General features: G+C 37.3%; 1 protein-coding gene across 3 annotated transcripts in view; it reads left to right on the top strand.

Moving 5' to 3' along the window:
• The first annotated feature begins 12,605 nt into the window (after positions 1 to 12,605).
• KIF3B (kinesin family member 3B) overlaps positions 12,606 to 18,416 on the top strand; it is a 38,485-nt gene continuing 32,674 nt past the window's right edge. For 2 of the 3 annotated variants that reach the window (XR_012486759.1, XM_074292762.1), the window contains exon 1: positions 12,623 to 12,736. The gene's annotated coding sequence lies outside the window, so the exon portion shown is untranslated. Of the gene's footprint in view, positions 12,737 to 13,981; positions 14,019 to 18,416 lie in introns of all 3 variants that reach the window. The other variant, XM_074292761.1, reaches the window with a different exon arrangement.

Raw genomic sequence — 18,416 nt, 5'->3', positions numbered from 1 at the left:
CTTAGTAGCTGTGACACTTTATCTTGTTTGCCTCAGTTTCATCATCTGTAAAATGACCTGGAGAAGGAAATGGAAAATAGTATCCTTACCAAGAAAACCCAAAAGGGTTATGAAAAGTCAAATAAGACTGAAAATGACTCAATAACAAATTGTTAAAAAGATGATGTTTCTATTAAATGTAAATCTGCTCTTCTGCAACTTCCATAAATTTCTCCTAGATCTATATTTCATGACTAAGTACAAATCTGATTGTTCTTCACCTGAGAGTTTTTAATATGAGAGTCTTTTAGATTCACAAAGATAATTATGTTTGCGATGTTTTCTCCTCTCTGGGCTAAAGAACTACATTCTTCTAACTAGTTCTTATATAGTATAGGCTCTATTCTCTTCATCATTCTGGACATTCTCCAACTTGTCAAAGTCCCTCCTAAAATGCCCAGAATTGAATGTAATGTTTCAGTTATGTCCTGACTAGGAATGTGCCTTTCTTCATTCTAGATAAGACATTCTTTCCATGTAATTCAAGATTGCATTAGTTTGTTGTAGCTAGGTGGTATAGTGGATAGAGCACCAGCTCTGAAGTCAGAGAGATCTCAGTTCAAATCTATTCTAAGACACTTAGCTTTCTTGGATGTGTGACCCTGGGCAAGTCATTTAACCCCAATTGCTTTAGCAAAAAAAGAAAACAAAAACAAAAAAGATTGCATTAGTTTTTCAAATGATACTATTACTCTATCAAGTTTTTAAGTGCTTTTAAGTGTAAAAGTATGTCCTTTATACACTTAACAAAGCTGAAGAAGATTGGAAGGAAAGTGAGGAGTGCTCAAAAAATTAAAAATTAAAAAACACTGAAATGCAAAAAGCAAAGAAATTTCTTTTCTTTTTTACTTAATAGTATGTTATTCCCCTTTCTCCCACAATTACATGTAAAGATAGTTTTCAACATTCAATTTTGTAAGATTTTGAGTTCCAATTTTTTTCTCTCCCTTCTTACCCTCCTCCCCAAAACAGCAATCTGATATAGGTTATACATGTATAATCATGCTAAACATATCCATATTAGTAATGTTGTAAAAGAAGAATCAGAAAAAAGGGAAAAACCACAAAAAAGCAAAAACAAAAAACAAATTTAAAACTTGAAAATATTATGCTTTGATCTACATTCAGTCTCCATAGTTCTTTTTTTAGATATAATTGGTATTTTCTATCACAAATCTTAAGAAATTGTCTTGGATTAATTGTATTGTTGAGAAAGAGCTAAGTCTATCATTATTGATCATCACACAATTTTGCTGTTACTGTGTACAATGTTCTTCTGGTTCTCACTTCACTTAGCATCAATTCATGTAAGTCTTTCTAAGTTTTTCTGAAATTCACCTGCTCATCATTTCGATAGAGTTCAACAGAATCCAATAGCATTCATTACATTTATATAATACAACTTGTTTAACTATTCCCCAATTAATGGGCATCCTCCACCCCAAAGAATTTCCAATTCTTTGTCATCACAAAAGTAACTGCTAAAAATATTTTTGAACATATGGGTCCTTTCTCCTTTTCAGGAATTCTTTGGGATATAGACTCAGTGAAGGTTATTGCAGTCAAAGCCCTTTGTGATGTAAAAGAAGTAGTCCATGTTTCAGAAAGCCGAAATTTCTTGTGCTTGTGAGAAAGCCTTCAAAGACTATGAACTTGCCTCAGGTTACAGACTTCCTCTATATCTTTGTCTTTAGCCACTTATCTGCACAAGACCCAACAGGAATCTGTTGTGTTTAACTGGGGTAATTTCTGCAAGGGTGGGGTTTCTCACTGAGGGAATTCTGATCTGGGCCAGGAGTTGCTGAACAAGAAAGGCTACATCTCTCCTATCTGCTATTTGGAGGTTACCCACCCTCAGTGCTGAGGCCTTAGACAGTCAAAAAGGAAAAGCTTCTGCCAAGCTTAAACTAAAGGTCCAATAGTACCCAGTCTGGTGAGGAGCCAGCTCAGTAACTGACCAACTTACTTGGCCCATCCCAATAGTAATCCATCTAATTGAGGCATTACACTTTGCATGGACAGACCTAAGCACTCAATTCTATTTTAGGCCATTCTCTCTGCACTAGTCACTTTTTCTTCTTTTTCCTAGCTTGGCTCTTTGGTGAACAAATTCATCTCTACACTGTTCTCCTACAACTTGACATTGACCAATTAATTTATAGCATGGAGAATTTAGTTTCTTTCTGTTTTTGAAAACCAGGACATTTGCACAGGTTTGGAATATCTTCTATTCTCAAGTAATCAATCATTAAGCATTTGTTAAGTACTCACCATGTCCCGGAACTGTACTAAGAGCTGGGAACACAAACACAACTGAAAAGTAAAACAGTCCCTGTCTTTTTTTCTCTTCTTTTTTTTTTTTTTTTAATAGTTTTTTGTTTTCAAAATATATGTAAAGATAGTTTTCAACATTCACCCTTGCAAAATCTTGTGTTCCAAATTTTTCTCCCTCCCTTTCCCCACTCCCTCCCCTAGACAGCAAGTAATACAATACGTTAAATATGTGCAATTTTTTCTATATATATTTTCACACTCATCTTGCTGCACAAGAAAAATCAGGTGAAAAAGGAAAAAAAGGGAAAGAAAAAAAAAGTAACATACAACAACCAAAAAGGTTGAAAATACTATGTTTTGATTCACATTCAATCCCCAAAGTCCTGTCTCTGGTTGTAGATCTATTGGATCTGCAGTCTATTGGAATTGCCTTGAATCATCTCATTGTTGAAAAGAGCCAAGTCCATCACAGTTGATCATCACATAATATTGCTGTTGCTGTGTATAATGTTCTCTTGGTTCTATTCACTTCACTTAACATCAGTTCATATAAGTCTCTCCAAGTCTTCTGAAAGGCTATCCCTGCCTTTAATGAGCATTTCCAATAGAGGAAGATAACACATAAAAGGAAGTTGAAAAATAGCAAGGAGATGGTAAATTAAAGAAAGTCCTGGGAGAGTCAGGACTATAGGATGCAGAAGATTGAAGACATGGCTGGATTAGGCATTCTTCTTAAAGCTGAAATTTTGGGAGAAGCTATCCAATCAAGAAGGAAACTGCAGGGATGGAGGATACTTCCAGTGTGTGAAGTCAGGGATGAAATAATATCTTTTCCTGATATCTTAGACAATCTGAGAGATGTGTAGTAGTACCTCAGTTGTCTTAATTTGCATTTCTCTGATTAATAGTGATTTAGAACACTTTCCCATGTGATTAGAAATGGTTTTAATGTCTTCATCTGAAAATTATCTGTTCCTATCCTTTGATCATTTATCAATTGGAAAATGGCTTGAATTCTCATAATTGAGTCTATATATTTTGGAAATGAGGCCTTAAATGTAAACCATTAAATGTAAAAATGATTTCCCAATTAATTGCTTCCCTTTTGATCTTATCTGTATTAGTTTTCTTTGTACAAAAACTTTTTAACTTAATATAATCAAAATTATCTATCTGGTATTCAATTATGAATTCCAGTTCTTTTTTGAACACAAATTCCTTTCTTCTCCACATGATTTGATTTTTCTTGTGCAGCATGATAAATGTGGAAATATGTTTAGATGAATTGTACATGTTTAACTTAGATTGAATTGCTTGCTTTTTAGGGGAGCAGATAAGTAGGGATGTGGAAGAAAAAATTGGAACTCAAGGTTTTTGCAAGGGTGAATGTTGAAAATTATCTTGCATGTGTTTGAAAAATAAAAAGCTATTATAAAAAATATAATCAAGATTCCAAAATGTAATGCCCTGGATGCCTGTTGGAGGCTGCTTTTTGACGACCTTATATCTTAAAAATCATCAATAGTGATTCAGCCTTCAGAATTTTCAATTATTTCAGTGCTTTGTGTTGAAGTTTGTCAGTACTTGAGCCCAGTGAGATAGGTTTTATCATTTCTTTACTTATTTTGGGTTGTCAACTCTACTATTTTTGTTTTGTTTTTTTCATTATAAAGACTATTCTTCTTAGTAAAGAATTATTTCAATACTTGAATGATTTGTGTTCATTGGTATGAGCACTTCTTTCCAGCACATCACTCAGTCTCTCTATGATGTAAGAGAAAGGTCTTAGAGGTTTTCTGTGACTGAAAATTTTATAACTCTGCAGTTAATTTGATGATAACCCTCCTCAATGTAATGTTTGGTGGGCAATAGTCATATCATGTTGTACTCTAAGCCTTTCTTTTTTCTCAATAGTATTTCATTTTTCCAAATACATATAGAGTTTTCAACATTCATTTTTGTAAAACTTTTTGCATTTCAAATTTTTCTCTTTCTCCCTCATCTCTCCTCTCCCAAGAGAGCAAACTTTCTGATATAGGTTAAATATGTGCTATTATTTTTAAAAGTAATTAATTTTCTAAAATTTAAATTTATTTTTTTTTGATAATAGCTTTTTATTTTCAAAATAAAGATGGTTTTCATGCATTTTATGCAAAGGTAGTTTTAAACATTCACCCTTGCAAAACTTTGTGTTCCAAATTTTTCCCTCTCCCTCCACCCCCTGACAGCAAGTAACCAAATATCTGTTAAACATGTGCAATTCTTTTATACATATTTCCACATTTATCATTGTACAATTCTTTTAAATATATTTCCACATTTGCCATGCTGTGCAAGAAAAATCAGATTAAAAGGGAAAAAACATGAGAAAGGAAAAAACAAACAAATAAACAAAAAGATGAAAATACTATGCTTTGATCCAATTCAGTCTCCATAGTTCTCTCTAAATGTGACTGGCATTTTCTGTCCCAAGTCTATTGGAATTGTTTTGAACCACCAAATTGTTGAGAAAAACCAAGTCCATCACAACTGATTATCACATAATTTTGTTATTGTGTATAATGTTCTCCTGATTTTGCTCACTTCACCCAGTATCATTCATGTAGGTCTTTTCAGGAAGCCTTTCTAAGGACAAGGCCTTTCAGATCTTACTAGGTCTTAAAGTCAAGAAGCATTTATTAAATTCCTACTATTGTTAGGCACTGTGTTCAGACTTGGGAATACAAGGAGCTCACAATCTAATCCAGAGACAACATATAAACAATTATGATTATATAAGATATATACAGACTCCATTGGAGATAATCTCAGAGGGAAGACATTGGCATTAAGGGACAGAATTCTTGAAGAAGGTAGGATTTTAACTGAGAACTGAAGGAGGCCAGGCAAGCCAAGAAGTAGAGATGAGGAGAAAGCATTCCAGGACAGGGGACAGCAATGAAAATGCAGAGATTTGGGAGATGAAGAATCTTGTACTTGTTATTAATTTTTATCAGTCCTGTCCAATTCCTTATGACCCCATTTGGAATTTTCTTGGCAAAGATATTGGAGTGGTTTGTCATTTTCTCTCTAGGTCATTTCATGGATGGAGAAACCAAGGCAAACAAAATTAAGTGACTTGCCCAGGGCCACACAGCTAGTAAATGGCCCAGGCCAGATTTGAACTCAGGAAGATGAATCTTCCTGACTCCAGGCCTAGCACTCTATCCACTGTACCACCTAGCTGTTCCTGGTAGAGGAAAGAGCAAAAAGATCCAGTGTCACTAGATCACCGAGTATGTGGAGAGAAATACTTAAAAGGCAGAAAGGGGCTAGGTTGGGAAGGGCTTCAAAAATCAAATAGATGGTTTTATATTTGATCCTGGCATGAAGATCCTGGAGTTCACAGAGAAGTGGCATGGTTATATCTACTTTTTAGGAAGATCACTTTCATAGCTGAATGGAGGATGGACTAGAATGAGGAAGACCTGAGACCAGGATACCAACCAATAATTTGACTATTGCAATATTCCAGGTATGAAGTGATAAGATTCTGAAATAGTGGTTACAGTGTTAGAGGCAAGAAGGAAGCATATATGAACTGTTACAAAAATATAATCCTTATGATTTGGCACCAGATTGAACATGGGTAATGAGAGAAAACAATGAGTTAAAAATGGCGCCTTATTGTAAGCCTAGTGACTAGATGGGTGATGGTGTCTTCACAGTGACAGGAAAGTTGGAAAGAAGAAAAGATAATGAGTTCAATTTTGGACATGTTGAGCATGTGTTCTATTAAGATGGCTTTTTGGTCTTTTAAAAATGTTTATTTATTGGCTTTTGACATTTACTTTTTATAAGATTTTGATTTCTATTTTTTTCTCTATCCCTCCCCTCATTCCTCAAGGTAGCAATCAGATAGTTTTTGACAACCATAGGTCACCTCTGAGTCATGATGAAGCATCAGAAGAATATTATGATGTATCAGAGAAAACAGAAATAAAAGAGCTGAATAGCTCTGCCTTCTTTTTCTCTCTTCCTTTATTGTGTTCTCATCTCATCTTTTTTTCTGATCATAAAATCTTTTTTTCCCCCAGCATTGCTATTAAAGAGCCTTTTTTTTTGAAAACTAAAATTTCCTTTATTTAATGTGTCTAGTTTGTCTTTGGCTTCTTTTTTCTTTTTCTTTTTTCCAAATATATGCAAGGATAGCGTTCAACATTCCCTTTGCAAAACATTGTGTTCTAAATTTTTCTTCCTCTCTTTTTCATCTCCTCAACATAGCAAATAATCTCATATAGGTTAAGCATGTGCAATTCTTCTAAACATATTTCTTTTTGTCGTGATGCACAAGAAAAATCCGACCAAAAGAAAAAAAAACATAAAAACAGAGCAAATTACAATAACAAAAAGGTGAAAATACCATGCTGTGATCCACATTCAATGTCCATAATCATCTTTCTGGCTCTTTCCATCACAAGTCTATTGAAATTGCCTTTCATTCATTAGTTCATGTAGGTCTTTCCAGGCTTTTCTGAAATCACTTTGCTCATCATTTTTTACAGAACAGTAATATTCCATTATATTCATATACCATACCTTATTCAGCCATTCCCCAAATGATGGCCATCCCCTCAATTTCCAATTCCTTGCAGTAAAGAGCCTTTTAAAATTTTTTCCTTGACATTCATAACTAGTCCCAGCTCATTGTGGACATCAATGTTCCTTATACTGTTTTTATAGGATCATACCACAAGAATATGGGCTTTGTTTCTGCATAAAGCAGGATCAATTAACATCAAACATGTATTAAATGCCTACTATTTGCCAGGCACTGTGCTTAGATCTGGAGATACCAAGAAAGGCAAAAATCAGTTTCTGCTCTCAGAGAGCCACTAGCCTAAATTGGGGAGGCAACAGGTAAACAAATATGTATAAACAAGGTATATAGAAAATAAATACCAAATAATTCACAGAAGGAATGCAATAGAATTAAGGTGGATCTGGAAAAGCTTCCAGATCCTCTAGGAGATGGGAGGGGTTTTAGCAAGGACTTGAAGGAAGCTGGGGAAATTAGGAGGTGAAGATGAGTTGGGAGAGCATTTCAAGCATGGGGGACAACAAGTGAAAATGCCCTGTGGAGTGTCTACAGAAACATTTGATTGAACCTGTGCAGTTGAAACAGAATTTTTTTTTTCACCAACTGGGTTGCATCCAGGCATTAGGCCAATAAAAGGCAAACAACCCTGCAGAATTCATATTTATCCTCCTCTAACTATGTAAGTTAGTGTGGCAAGAAAAATTAACAGTCACTTTTCTGAGAGAATTTCTGAGGGAAGTATCTAAGTTGTGAAAATGGAAGCCATTAGTTGGATTTGCTTCCTACTAGAACCTTCATTAGAGATAGCCGACTTCTCCTGCTAGATGAATATCTGGCAATTTGCCAGAATATACCCATCAAGCAGGAAACTGGGGTCTTGGGCTACCCTCCAATTTCCATTAATGTGAGCATTTTATTTCATTTTTAAAGATGCTTTGAGATGCAATTTTTTTGATAGTTCCTTATTTAGTAATCATTTGTTTAGAAGCATTTTTTCTAATCTCCTTTAACCCTCCACCTTTTTCAGTGATATTGAATTGTCATTATAGTTGCTTTTTTTTTTTTTTTTTAAGTCAATAACACTGCTCTCATCTTTTGCCACAAAGGTCTATATTTTTTATATCTCACCAGACTTTTGGACTTCAAAGTAGAACTAGAATGTAACAGAGGAAAAGGACCTTAGAGCACACAATATTGAACGTCAACACTGGAAGGAATTCTAGAGACCCTCTAGCCCATGCCAGCTTTTTCATAAGTGGGGAAACTGAGGCCTAGAGAGACAGCCAAAGTCATGCAGCAAATTGGTGACAGAGGACTAGAATTCAGAAGTCCTAATTCCTACCTTTTGGGGCAGCTAAGTAAATAGATCACCACACCTGGAGTCATGAAGACCTGAGTTCAAATCCAGCCTTAGATTCTTAGTAGCTGTATAGACTTTGGGCAAGTTACTTATCCAGTTTTCTCATATGTGAAAAGAGTTAGAGAAGGAAATAACAAACCAGTCCAATATCTTTGCCAAGAAAACCCCAAAAAGGCAATGAAGAGTGCAATATGACTGAAAAACAACAAATTTCCACATTAGGGGGGTCTTTGAAGGCTTTATAAAGAAAATGGAATATTAAAAAAGAGATCTTAATGGCTTAGTCTTTGTTCTTCCACTCTCTGAGCCCATATGTGGCAAAAAGAGAACTAGACATTGGTTTAGAAAAGAACATTCCAATAGTGACCTCCCTTGGGATCAAGTAATTGTCACAAGAATGTGGGTATATTCAAATAGTAAGACTGAGCTTAATAATCAATGGATTATTTTTTTTCCCCCCCTGAGGCTGGGGTTAAGTGACTTGCCAGGGTCACACGGGTAGGAAGTGTTAAGTGTCTGAGATCAGATTTGAACTCTGGTCCTCCTGAATTCAAGGCTGGTGCTCTATCCACTGCGCCCCCTAGCTGCCCCCTATCAATAGATTATTGATATCCTAGTGGATATCCTATTAGGGAATGGCTGAAGGAATTGTGGTATGGCTATAATGCAATGTTACATAAGAAAGTGATGAATTTGAGAAATTCAGAGAAAAAAAGATTTCTCTGAACTAATGATGGGTGAAGTAAGTACAAATTGAAAGTGACATGTGTACAGGTTCAAACAATGAAAATGGAAAGACAAAACTCAATGTTGATTCCAGAAAAGTATTGGGATTTTTAAATGTATCTTCTTCATTTTGTTTGAGAAATGTAGGATTATAGATATGAAATGTTGCATGTGCTGTTAGAAGGATCTGTCTCAGCTGCTCTAAGTGAATTCTTGCTATATTTTTGTTACAAGAGAATGAGGGAAGGGGACAGGAAAAAATAGATTGTGCCTCAGAAGAAAATATCAAGTTTGGAATGTGTGGAAAATCTCTGGTTTCAAAATCTCTCTCTCATATTAAAATTTCACAGTTAGGGATTTAGTCTCTTTAATACTGACCTACAAATTCCCTCAAGCAGAAATAATACTGTTAAGCAGGTTATCAGCCATTAACACCTTGGATTGACTGAATCTATCACTTTTCTATCTCTGTCTTTCTCTGGCAAGCCTTAGAGAGTGAGACACAATTGATAAGATTTGAGCCCCCAAGGAGGTTTGCAAGTCTGGGGGGCAGAGTGTCTTGGGGATACTGGGAAGTTAGGTAAGAGGAGAAGGACTTTAACTACCTCCCCCACCAAGACAAAAGGGTGATGGAGGAAGGAGGAAAGGCTTTGTGGACAGTGGAAAATAATGTGGAGAAGTAATTATTAGAGTTAGTACAAATTAGAAGATAAAGTCGTTTTTCCTCTCTGGGACTCAGTTTCCTTTTGTAAAATGAAGTGGTTAGGCAGATGATCTTCAAGATCCTCTCAAATCCTAAATCTATAATCCCATGATTTTCTGCCAGTTATTATAGAATAAAGGTCAAGTCTTTTCATCTGTTTCCTCGCCAGTAAAATGGGGATAATAGAAAGTCAGATACAATTGAAACTACTGAAAAACAACACTGGTATCCATGATAACATTGGTATCCACTGAGCAGCTGTGAGGAAGTGTGAGTTATTGTTCTTATTACTATCTTGACATTTCTACAGCCTGTTACAGTTTAAAACATTTGTCTCATTTTCATTGATATGTTTTCTTTTTAAATTGTATTCATTTCCAAATATGCCCCTCCCTCTTTTCCATGGGGCTGCTTTGTCAGCTTCTGATATGAATGGTGTAAAAGCAGTAAGATGAGCCTGGAGTCAAGAAGACTACTTGAGTTTAAATCCAGCTTCAGACACTTGCTAGCTGGGCAAGTGATCCCGGGGCAAGCCAGTTAACTTGTTTGCCTCAGTTTTTTTATTTGTAAAATGAGCTGAAGAAGGAAATAGCAAACTACTCCAGTATCTTAGTCAAGAAAACCCCAACTAAGGTGCGAAGGGTTAGATCCAACTGAACAATATGCCTGGTACACTCTGAAGATCTGTGTTAAAATAAAACAAAAATTCATCATGTTTTAAAGTTCACAAAGCACTTTCCTCACAACAATTTTTCACTATAAGGTAGGTAGTGATATAGTGGAAAGGGACCATGAAGAGTGGGACTCCCAGGAAAGCTGTTATCCTTTGTGATTTTTGGCTAAGTCCCTGCATTTCTCTAGCCCTAGTCCTCAATTTCCTCTGTAAAATGATGTTCTGAGTAAACATTTCAAAGGTCTCTTCACCTCTAAGAGTTTATGTTGTGTTCTAAACTCCAGTTATGACACTAAGGATTTTATAAAAAAATTAATAATTTAAATTTTTATTAAAGCTTTTTATTTTCAAAACATATGCATAGATAATCTTCAACATTCACCTTTGCAAAATCTTGTTCCAATTTTTTTCTCTCCCTCCCCACCCCCCCTTCCCTAAACTGCAAGTAATCCAATGCTAAATATATGCAATCCTATACATATTTCCACAATTATCATGCCGCATAAGAAAAATTAGATCAAAAAGGAAAAAAAGAGAAAGAAAACAAAATGTAAGCAAATAACAACAAAAAGAGTGAAAATACTATGTTGTGATCCATACTCAGTCCCCACAGTCCTTTCTCTGGATGCAGATGGCTCTTATTTCTCCCATCACTAGTCCATTGGAAGTGGCCTGAATCACCTCATTACTGAAAAGAACCATCACAGTTGATCATCACATAATCTTGTTATTGTGTACAATGTTCTCTTGGTTCTGTTCATTTCACTCAGGATCAGTTCATGTAAGTCTTTCCAGATGTTTATGAAATCATCCTGCTGGTCATTTCTTACAAAGCAATAATATTCCATAACCTTCATATACCATAATTTACCCAACCATTCTCCAACTGATGGACATCCATTCATTTTCCAGTTTCTAGCTACAACAAAAAGAGCTGCCACAAACATTCTTGGCACATACAGGTCCCTTTCCCCTCTTTAGTATTTCTTTGGGATATAAGCCCAGTAGTAGCGCTGCTGGGTCAAAGGGTATGCACAGTTTGACAACTTTTTGGGCATAATTCCAAATTGCTCTCCAGAATGGCTGGATTCTTTCACAACTCCACCAACAATGCATCAGTGTCCCAATTTTCCCACAGCCCCTCCAACATTCATCATTGTCTTTTCCTGTCATTTTAACCAATCTGAGAGGTGTCTAACAACAACAATAACAATAATCTCTGACATATATGCATACATATATATCACTTTAAGATTTATGCTTTTCATATATTATACATGAAAGCACTATGTGGAGTCCTAAGAGAAAGGAAAAGACAATTTGTAATAAAACTTGGTGCAGTGGTTAGAGCATGAGCCCTGAAGTCAGGAGGACCTGAGTTCAAATCTGACCTCAGACACTTAACACTTCCTCACTGTGTGACTGAGCAAGTCACTTAACCCCAATTGTCTCCAAAAAAAAAAAAGTACTAAGTCCCCTGTAAGAATCGAAAGGCTTCTCTGTAGAAGTTAGGGGATCTGGGGTTTTGGTCTAAGCTTTGTTAGAACTCTCTGTAGGAGTTTTGCCATTTTGCATCTGCTTCCTCCTCTGTAAAACAGGAATAATGTTAGTTTTCCTAGCTCACAGGGTTATATAGTTGTGATCAAACCTCACTTTTGGAGTGGCTCACGATTTTTCTTTTAAAAACATTTAATTTTTGGATCTGACTTCTCTCTCCCTCCCTCTCCCCTCCCCCAACCATTAAGAAAGCAAAAACCCAAACCCTCGTTCTGAGAACAGAAACGTGGGTTATCCTTAAATTTAACCCTCAGCTTTACAGAAGTGGGAAAGGCGCGCAGAGAGAGCAGGGGCGCTGTCGCACAGCGCGCCCGTGGCGCGGCGGGGCAGGTGCCCCTTCTGCCCCTCGCACCCCTGTGCATTGGCTCCCAGGGCTGGCTGGGGGGGCTTGCCCGAGAATCGGCGCAGTGAGGGAACCGCAAGAGGAGGGAGAGAGGAGAACAGCGAGAGGAGGGGGAGAGAAGGAGGAATGGGAGGAAAAAGAAGAGGAGGGAGAGGAGGGGGAGGATGGAGAAGAAAAAGGAAGGGGGGAGATTATTTCCCCCAAGCCCAGGGTGGGGACATCAGGGCCCAGGCTAGCGAGCTGAGCCCCCTCGGCGGATGCAACTTTGTCCACGCCGGCGACCAATAAAGTTGTTGAAATAGCTGCGGGAGCCTGCGGCTCGTTGCTAAGGAAGTGGGCCGAGGAGACGGGTTGCTAAGGAAGTGCGCCTCTGCCGTCTCTCCCCATCCGGGGCAGCGGGGAATGGCTGAGCCCAGCGACCGGCCGCCGCCGCTGCCACCGCAGCAGCTTGGTCCGGCTTCGGCCCCTGGCTTCGGCCTCAGGTGAGTCAGTCCCCTGGAGGCCTCTCCTCGGCCCCACGGCCTCGGCCTGTCTCCCTCCTGACCCGGGGCTGGGGCCGCTGCCCCGAGGAAGCTCCCTCAGGGCCGAGGAGCGGGAGGAGGCGCCGAGCATCCATCCCGGAGCAGACCTGCGGGTCCTGCCTGCCTGCCCCGGGGCGGGGGAAAAGCCCTCCAGGGCCAGGACCCTCTCGTGGCGGGGAATCTGCCCGAAGTCGGCTCGCCGTCGGAGGCCGGGGCTGGGCCCGAGCTGGCCTGGCGGGGAGGGGGGCCGGGGCCCGGAGGAGGCTGGGAGAGGCCGGACAGAGAGGGAGCTGTCCAGGCGGGAATGGATGCCTGTGGAGGGGGTGGGGGGATCACCAGCCTGGTCACAATGGCGGGATCGGGACAGAAAACGCTTGGGCTCCCTTAGCTGAGGCGGGACATCGGCTTCCCCCAAACGTTCAGGAGAGGAGAAAATGCAGTCACGTGGGGAGAGTCCTGGCCGGGCTTGGCGGGCTCTGGATCTGGTTCTGTTCCGCCAGCTTTCTGACCTTGGGAGCCTCAGTCTTCCCTCTACCAAGCAGGGCTAACAATGCCATGCTCACAGGCGAGCAGTTGATGTAACAGCACATATAAATGCAAGGAGTTACTGCAAAGAAGGTGCTGCAGATGACAGACGCACCGCAGACTAGGGAGCACTTAGTGGCAAGGAGCAGATGGGTGACCAACGGTTAGCGCTTTACTGGTTTTGTTCCTTAGCATCAGTTCCCTGCTGGTGCACCCTCAATATGTCTGAATGAGAACCAGAGCCAGCAGCCCTTTTGTAAGGTATCCTGTGGTCAAACGAATGCTGTGTTTGGGTTGAAAGGAACTGAATTTGAACCCTCTCTCTACCATACTAACTATACGACAGTAGGACATATTTATATTTAACTATGACATTAAACAAGTGGTTCATTTTCTCAGAGCATCACTTCTTATTTTTAAAATGGAGATAATACTACACTGGTTATGTTATATACCTAATTAAGCTATTATAGGGAAAGCACTTTTAAACCTTAAAAGGGTTATAGAAATAGATTATTCCCATCAACACTTGTTTAGTGGCCATTGGAAGACTCAGATTGTACATTAGCCCTCCCACTAATTACCCATATTTAAAAATAAAAAGTGTTCTTTCAAGCTTTCCTTGTAATCATGATAACTGACATTTATATAGCATTTTAAGGTCTGCAAAATGTTTTACAGGCACTATCTCATTTGATCTTCACAGCAACTCTGCAAAGTAAGTATTATTCCTATCTTATCCATGAGAAAAGACTCAAAAGTTAATGGGTCATGTGGCTAGTAAGGGTCAAAAGCAGGATTCGGATTCAGGTCTTTGGATTACAAGTCCAGTATTCTTTCTATTATATTGTACTGCCTCCTTGGGAAAGGTGTTTCTTTCTGCATTTCAGTTTCCCTACTTGCAAAATTATAAATGTAATTAGTGGTTTTCCTGAAATCATCTAATATGATTATAGATTAGGGGAATGATGTCTATTTAGGTAGCAGCTCATGTGAAAAACAAACAAACATTAGGGTTTGAGGTTGACTGCAAGTTCAATGTAAACCAATAAGTATGATATATTAGTCAAAAAACCTAATTTGATTTAATAATGGCCAGAATAAAGGAGGTGGATGATGGTGACATTGTCAAATATCAAACTAGTTCTGAAATAGAAAGTAAGTTCCTTGAGAGCAGTGACTACCACTATTCATCTTTATATTCCTTCTGCTCTATACGATGCCTGGGTCAGAACAAGTGTTTAATATTTATCGAATTGGAATATTGTATTTGAGGTCTAGAAGTCTAAACCTCTAGGTCTAGAGAAAGTCTATGGAGGTCTAGAGAAAGATGACGAGAAAAATGGAGAAGAAAAGTGTCTTAAAATGATGTAATATGAGGAATGTTTAGGAATCTAGAGACAATGAACTTGGAGAAGGGAAAGTTTAAGGAACACAAATTATTCTCTTTAATTCTATGAAGGACTGTCATATGAAAGGGCAATTAAGTTTATTATGTTTTAAATAGATTATTTATGCAAATTCAGTGTTGGGTTTCTTTGGATAATTGATCTGATGGACATTAAAGATGAGGATTTCTTTAAACTGACAGCATCATCTGGAATCCTTTGTAAACCATTTAAATTTTTCCTTCTGCCATTTTTGCCAACAAAGTTGGAAACAAAGATCATCAAATGTTAAAAGATTTAACTTAATGTGCAACAAGAAAATGGTATTTACACACATATATTGTATCTAAGTTATATTGTAGCACATGTAAAATGTATGGGATTGCTTGTCATCAAGGGGAGGGAGTAGAGGGAGGGAGGGGATAATTTGGAAAAATGAATACAAGGGATAATGTTAAAAAAAAAAAAAAGAATTTTTAAAGATAAAATGTTAAAGTCAGCCACTGACTATTTTGAGGTAAATAAAAGAATTCCAAGAGTCAAAAATTATTCAAAGTAGAAGTTTGGTTATTAGGCAGGTTGCTTCACTACCACATATTTTAATGAAATTGACTTTATTTTGACATTTGATGGCATATTATCTCAAGCTTTCTGTTCTTTTTTTGTAACTTGGAACAGAGAAGAAAGCTTACATTTAAAATATCAGCTTTGAAAAATGAACTCTTGAAGAATAAAATTCAATAAATATATTTTACAAATACTGAAAAAAAAGAAAAGATTTAATATGCTTGCTTTCAGTAGAATTATTATTAGCAGATAGAATTTATGGGAAGGCAGATTTGGTTTTAATAAAAAGAAGATCTTCCTAACAATTAGAGCTGACCAACAATGGAATAGCCTATCTTGGGAAATAGAACTCATTACAGGAGATATTCAAGCAGAGCCTCATTGACTTCAGACTAGAGATGTTTTAAAAGTATTCATGCTTCACAGGGAAGTAATACTAGATGACCTTTCTGGTCTCTTTAAATTCTGGAATTCAATGAAATATTGTCTCTCTTAATTTATAATAAGAAAATTTTGAATTAGACTGAGAATGGAGTGAAATCTTCTATATGGAGCCTAAGGAGGAAATGCTGGTCCCCACTATTGAATGCCCTACTATTCTTTGGGGAGGCAGAGTTTTCTTTCTGTTACTGTTGGAGTCATTGCTTTGACCATGGCTTTTTGGCATCATGAATATTAAAAGGAGATTGCCAGATCTAAGAGAGAGAAAGGGAAGAGATGAATCACTGGTGACACAAACAGCCAATCTTTTCCTGCCAAATTAGCTCTATTCTAGTCTTCCCAATAGTATTTCTAAGGTTTCATAGTTTTTGTCTTGGGAATTCTCTGAAAAGTTGTTGTGGTCAGCCAAAATTCCTAGAAGACCCTTTAAGTAGTCTGCTCTTTCTATCCATAACCTCAAATTATTTTAGCATAGTTCACAGATGTAATTGTATTTAGGGTATATAGTATGTGGCCAAAGTCCTTTCTGTTTCTTTGATAATTCACTTCAAATGCTTATTTTGAAAAATTATATTTTAAATAAATTAATAAAAAAAACTATTTGTGTTATATGTGAGGGAATTCTTTAGTTTTTCTGGTAAAGGTGGATTGGTGATAGGCTTGAGGGAATAGGACATCCATTTTAACACAGGGCGAACTATTCCTAGTTTGATGCTCTGAAATGCTGATAAATTATCCCCATCATCAATACCGAAAAAACCCCAATCATTATAGACCCAGGCCTTAATGCAGGGTTTCTTAACCTTGGTCTATAAAAATGTTTTCAAAACAATTAGATTTTAAAATAATTGATTTTCGTTGTGATCTCCATATTTCATTTATGCATCTATAAATATTATTGTTAAAAGGGTCTATAGTGTTTCACCAGACTGCCAAAAGGGTCCAAGACACAAAAATTGGTTAAGAACTCCTGTTAGATAATAATATTTCATGATCTGATGTAGACCACAAAAGTTTATCATTCATGTTATATACCTTATCAAGCTATTATCAGGAAAGCATCTATTAAACCTTCAATGATTTATAGAAATAGATTATTTCCATCAACACTTGTGTTTAGTGGTCATTGGAAGACTTGGATTGTACATTAGGCCCTCCCATTAATTACCCACTTATGACAGAGATATAGTTTATTGCTTTTCTAGCTTGGTAAGACTTTTTAGAACTTGTGTTCTGTTGGCATAATGGCCTTTGAGAAATTATGGGTCATTTCCTGAACACAGTGAGTCACTGGAGGGAGTTTTTAGTGGAAAAAAGTTCTCTCTTACAGGGAATTTTGATAGAGCTGGAAGGGACCTTAGAGATTTAATAGCTCTTCTCATTTTATGGATGATCATAGTGACAGAGGAAAATTGAATTGCCAGGGTTACATAGCTAAATAAATCATAGAGCCAAGGATCCAAGGCTTCTGACTCCATCTGATATTCTTTGTTGTCAGCTCCATGAGGGTATCTTACCTAAATTTTGTATCCATAAAGAGCTTAGCACAGTGTCCTGAACATTTGTTGACAATAAATCACTGTTTGAATTTTTGAAAGAATATGCTGTTTTCCTTTCTTAGAGGAAGGTATAAGATTTTTGTTGTTGAATCATATTGTGAAAGCAGGGCAGACTCTTCTGACCTCCACTATCTCCTGAAGGGTGTCCAAACTCATGTTCATGTCACCTCTATAGTCTCCTTTTACTTTTGCCTTCAATCTTTTCCGGCATCAAGGCCTTTTCTAGCAAGTTTTGTCTTATAATGTGACTAGCTTCAGTGTTTGTGCTTTCAGTGAATAGTCAGAGTTGATAAATGCTGTAGTAAGTACTATTATATAAATTACTCACAAATTTTTTGTTGTTGTTGTTGTTGTTGGGGTGATATTTGTTATTTCAATATTGTAACATCAAAACCAAAGCACCAAAGCCTTATCACTATCAAAGTCTGATTGTCACTATCAGTGGCTGATTGTGCAATTGTAAGCAAATTATTTGTTCTTAGTCCCTCAGTTTTTCCTAAACGCCCTAAGGGGTTATTACTTTGGATCTTGACCTATATGTCATATGTTTACAGACTGTTTCCATCTCTTTCATTTAAAAATATTTTATTTTAAAGATAAGCTTTATTAATACCTTTTGTCTCTTCATTGAAGTCATTTCCTATCCCACCTCACCCTCTCCATACTGAATTCTTTGTTGTGACATAGAAAAAAAAACAAAGACAGCTACATAGATCATGTCTTGATAATATAGACAAAATTCTGGTCTCATGGTCCCATTATCCTTCCTTGAGGCAGAAAGCATTTTTAATTATCTTTTTTCTAGGACTTTTGCTGACAACCTTTTTATTTTATTGATAAAGAAATTTTCTTCATTAGTGACTTAATTTTTTTCCCCCCAGACTTTCTTGGGTGGGGCTAAGAAAGCATATTTTCTTGGCAGTTAAAATGTGTTCTAATCAGCTTAGCTCATCTCCAGTGCACATCTGCGCTGCTGCTTAAAATTTTTTTTTTTTTTTTTAAGCCTCCCACTCTGATTGCAATACTTAATTTGTCTTTACTTTGTTAGACTAATTTGGAACAAGTTAATGATAGTGTTCTGTATTTAGTCATGTACATGTTGGCTTATTTATTGTAAGTGATTTGGTGGTATTAGACAATGGATATAGAAGGAAGACTTAG

This window comes from Sminthopsis crassicaudata, chromosome 2 (assembly GCF_048593235.1).
Source record: "Sminthopsis crassicaudata isolate SCR6 chromosome 2, ASM4859323v1, whole genome shotgun sequence".
Classification (NCBI taxonomy): domain Eukaryota; kingdom Metazoa; phylum Chordata; class Mammalia; order Dasyuromorphia; family Dasyuridae; genus Sminthopsis; species Sminthopsis crassicaudata.
The sequence above is the reverse complement of the archived record's forward strand: the minus strand, read 5'-3'. Positions and strand labels throughout refer to the sequence as shown.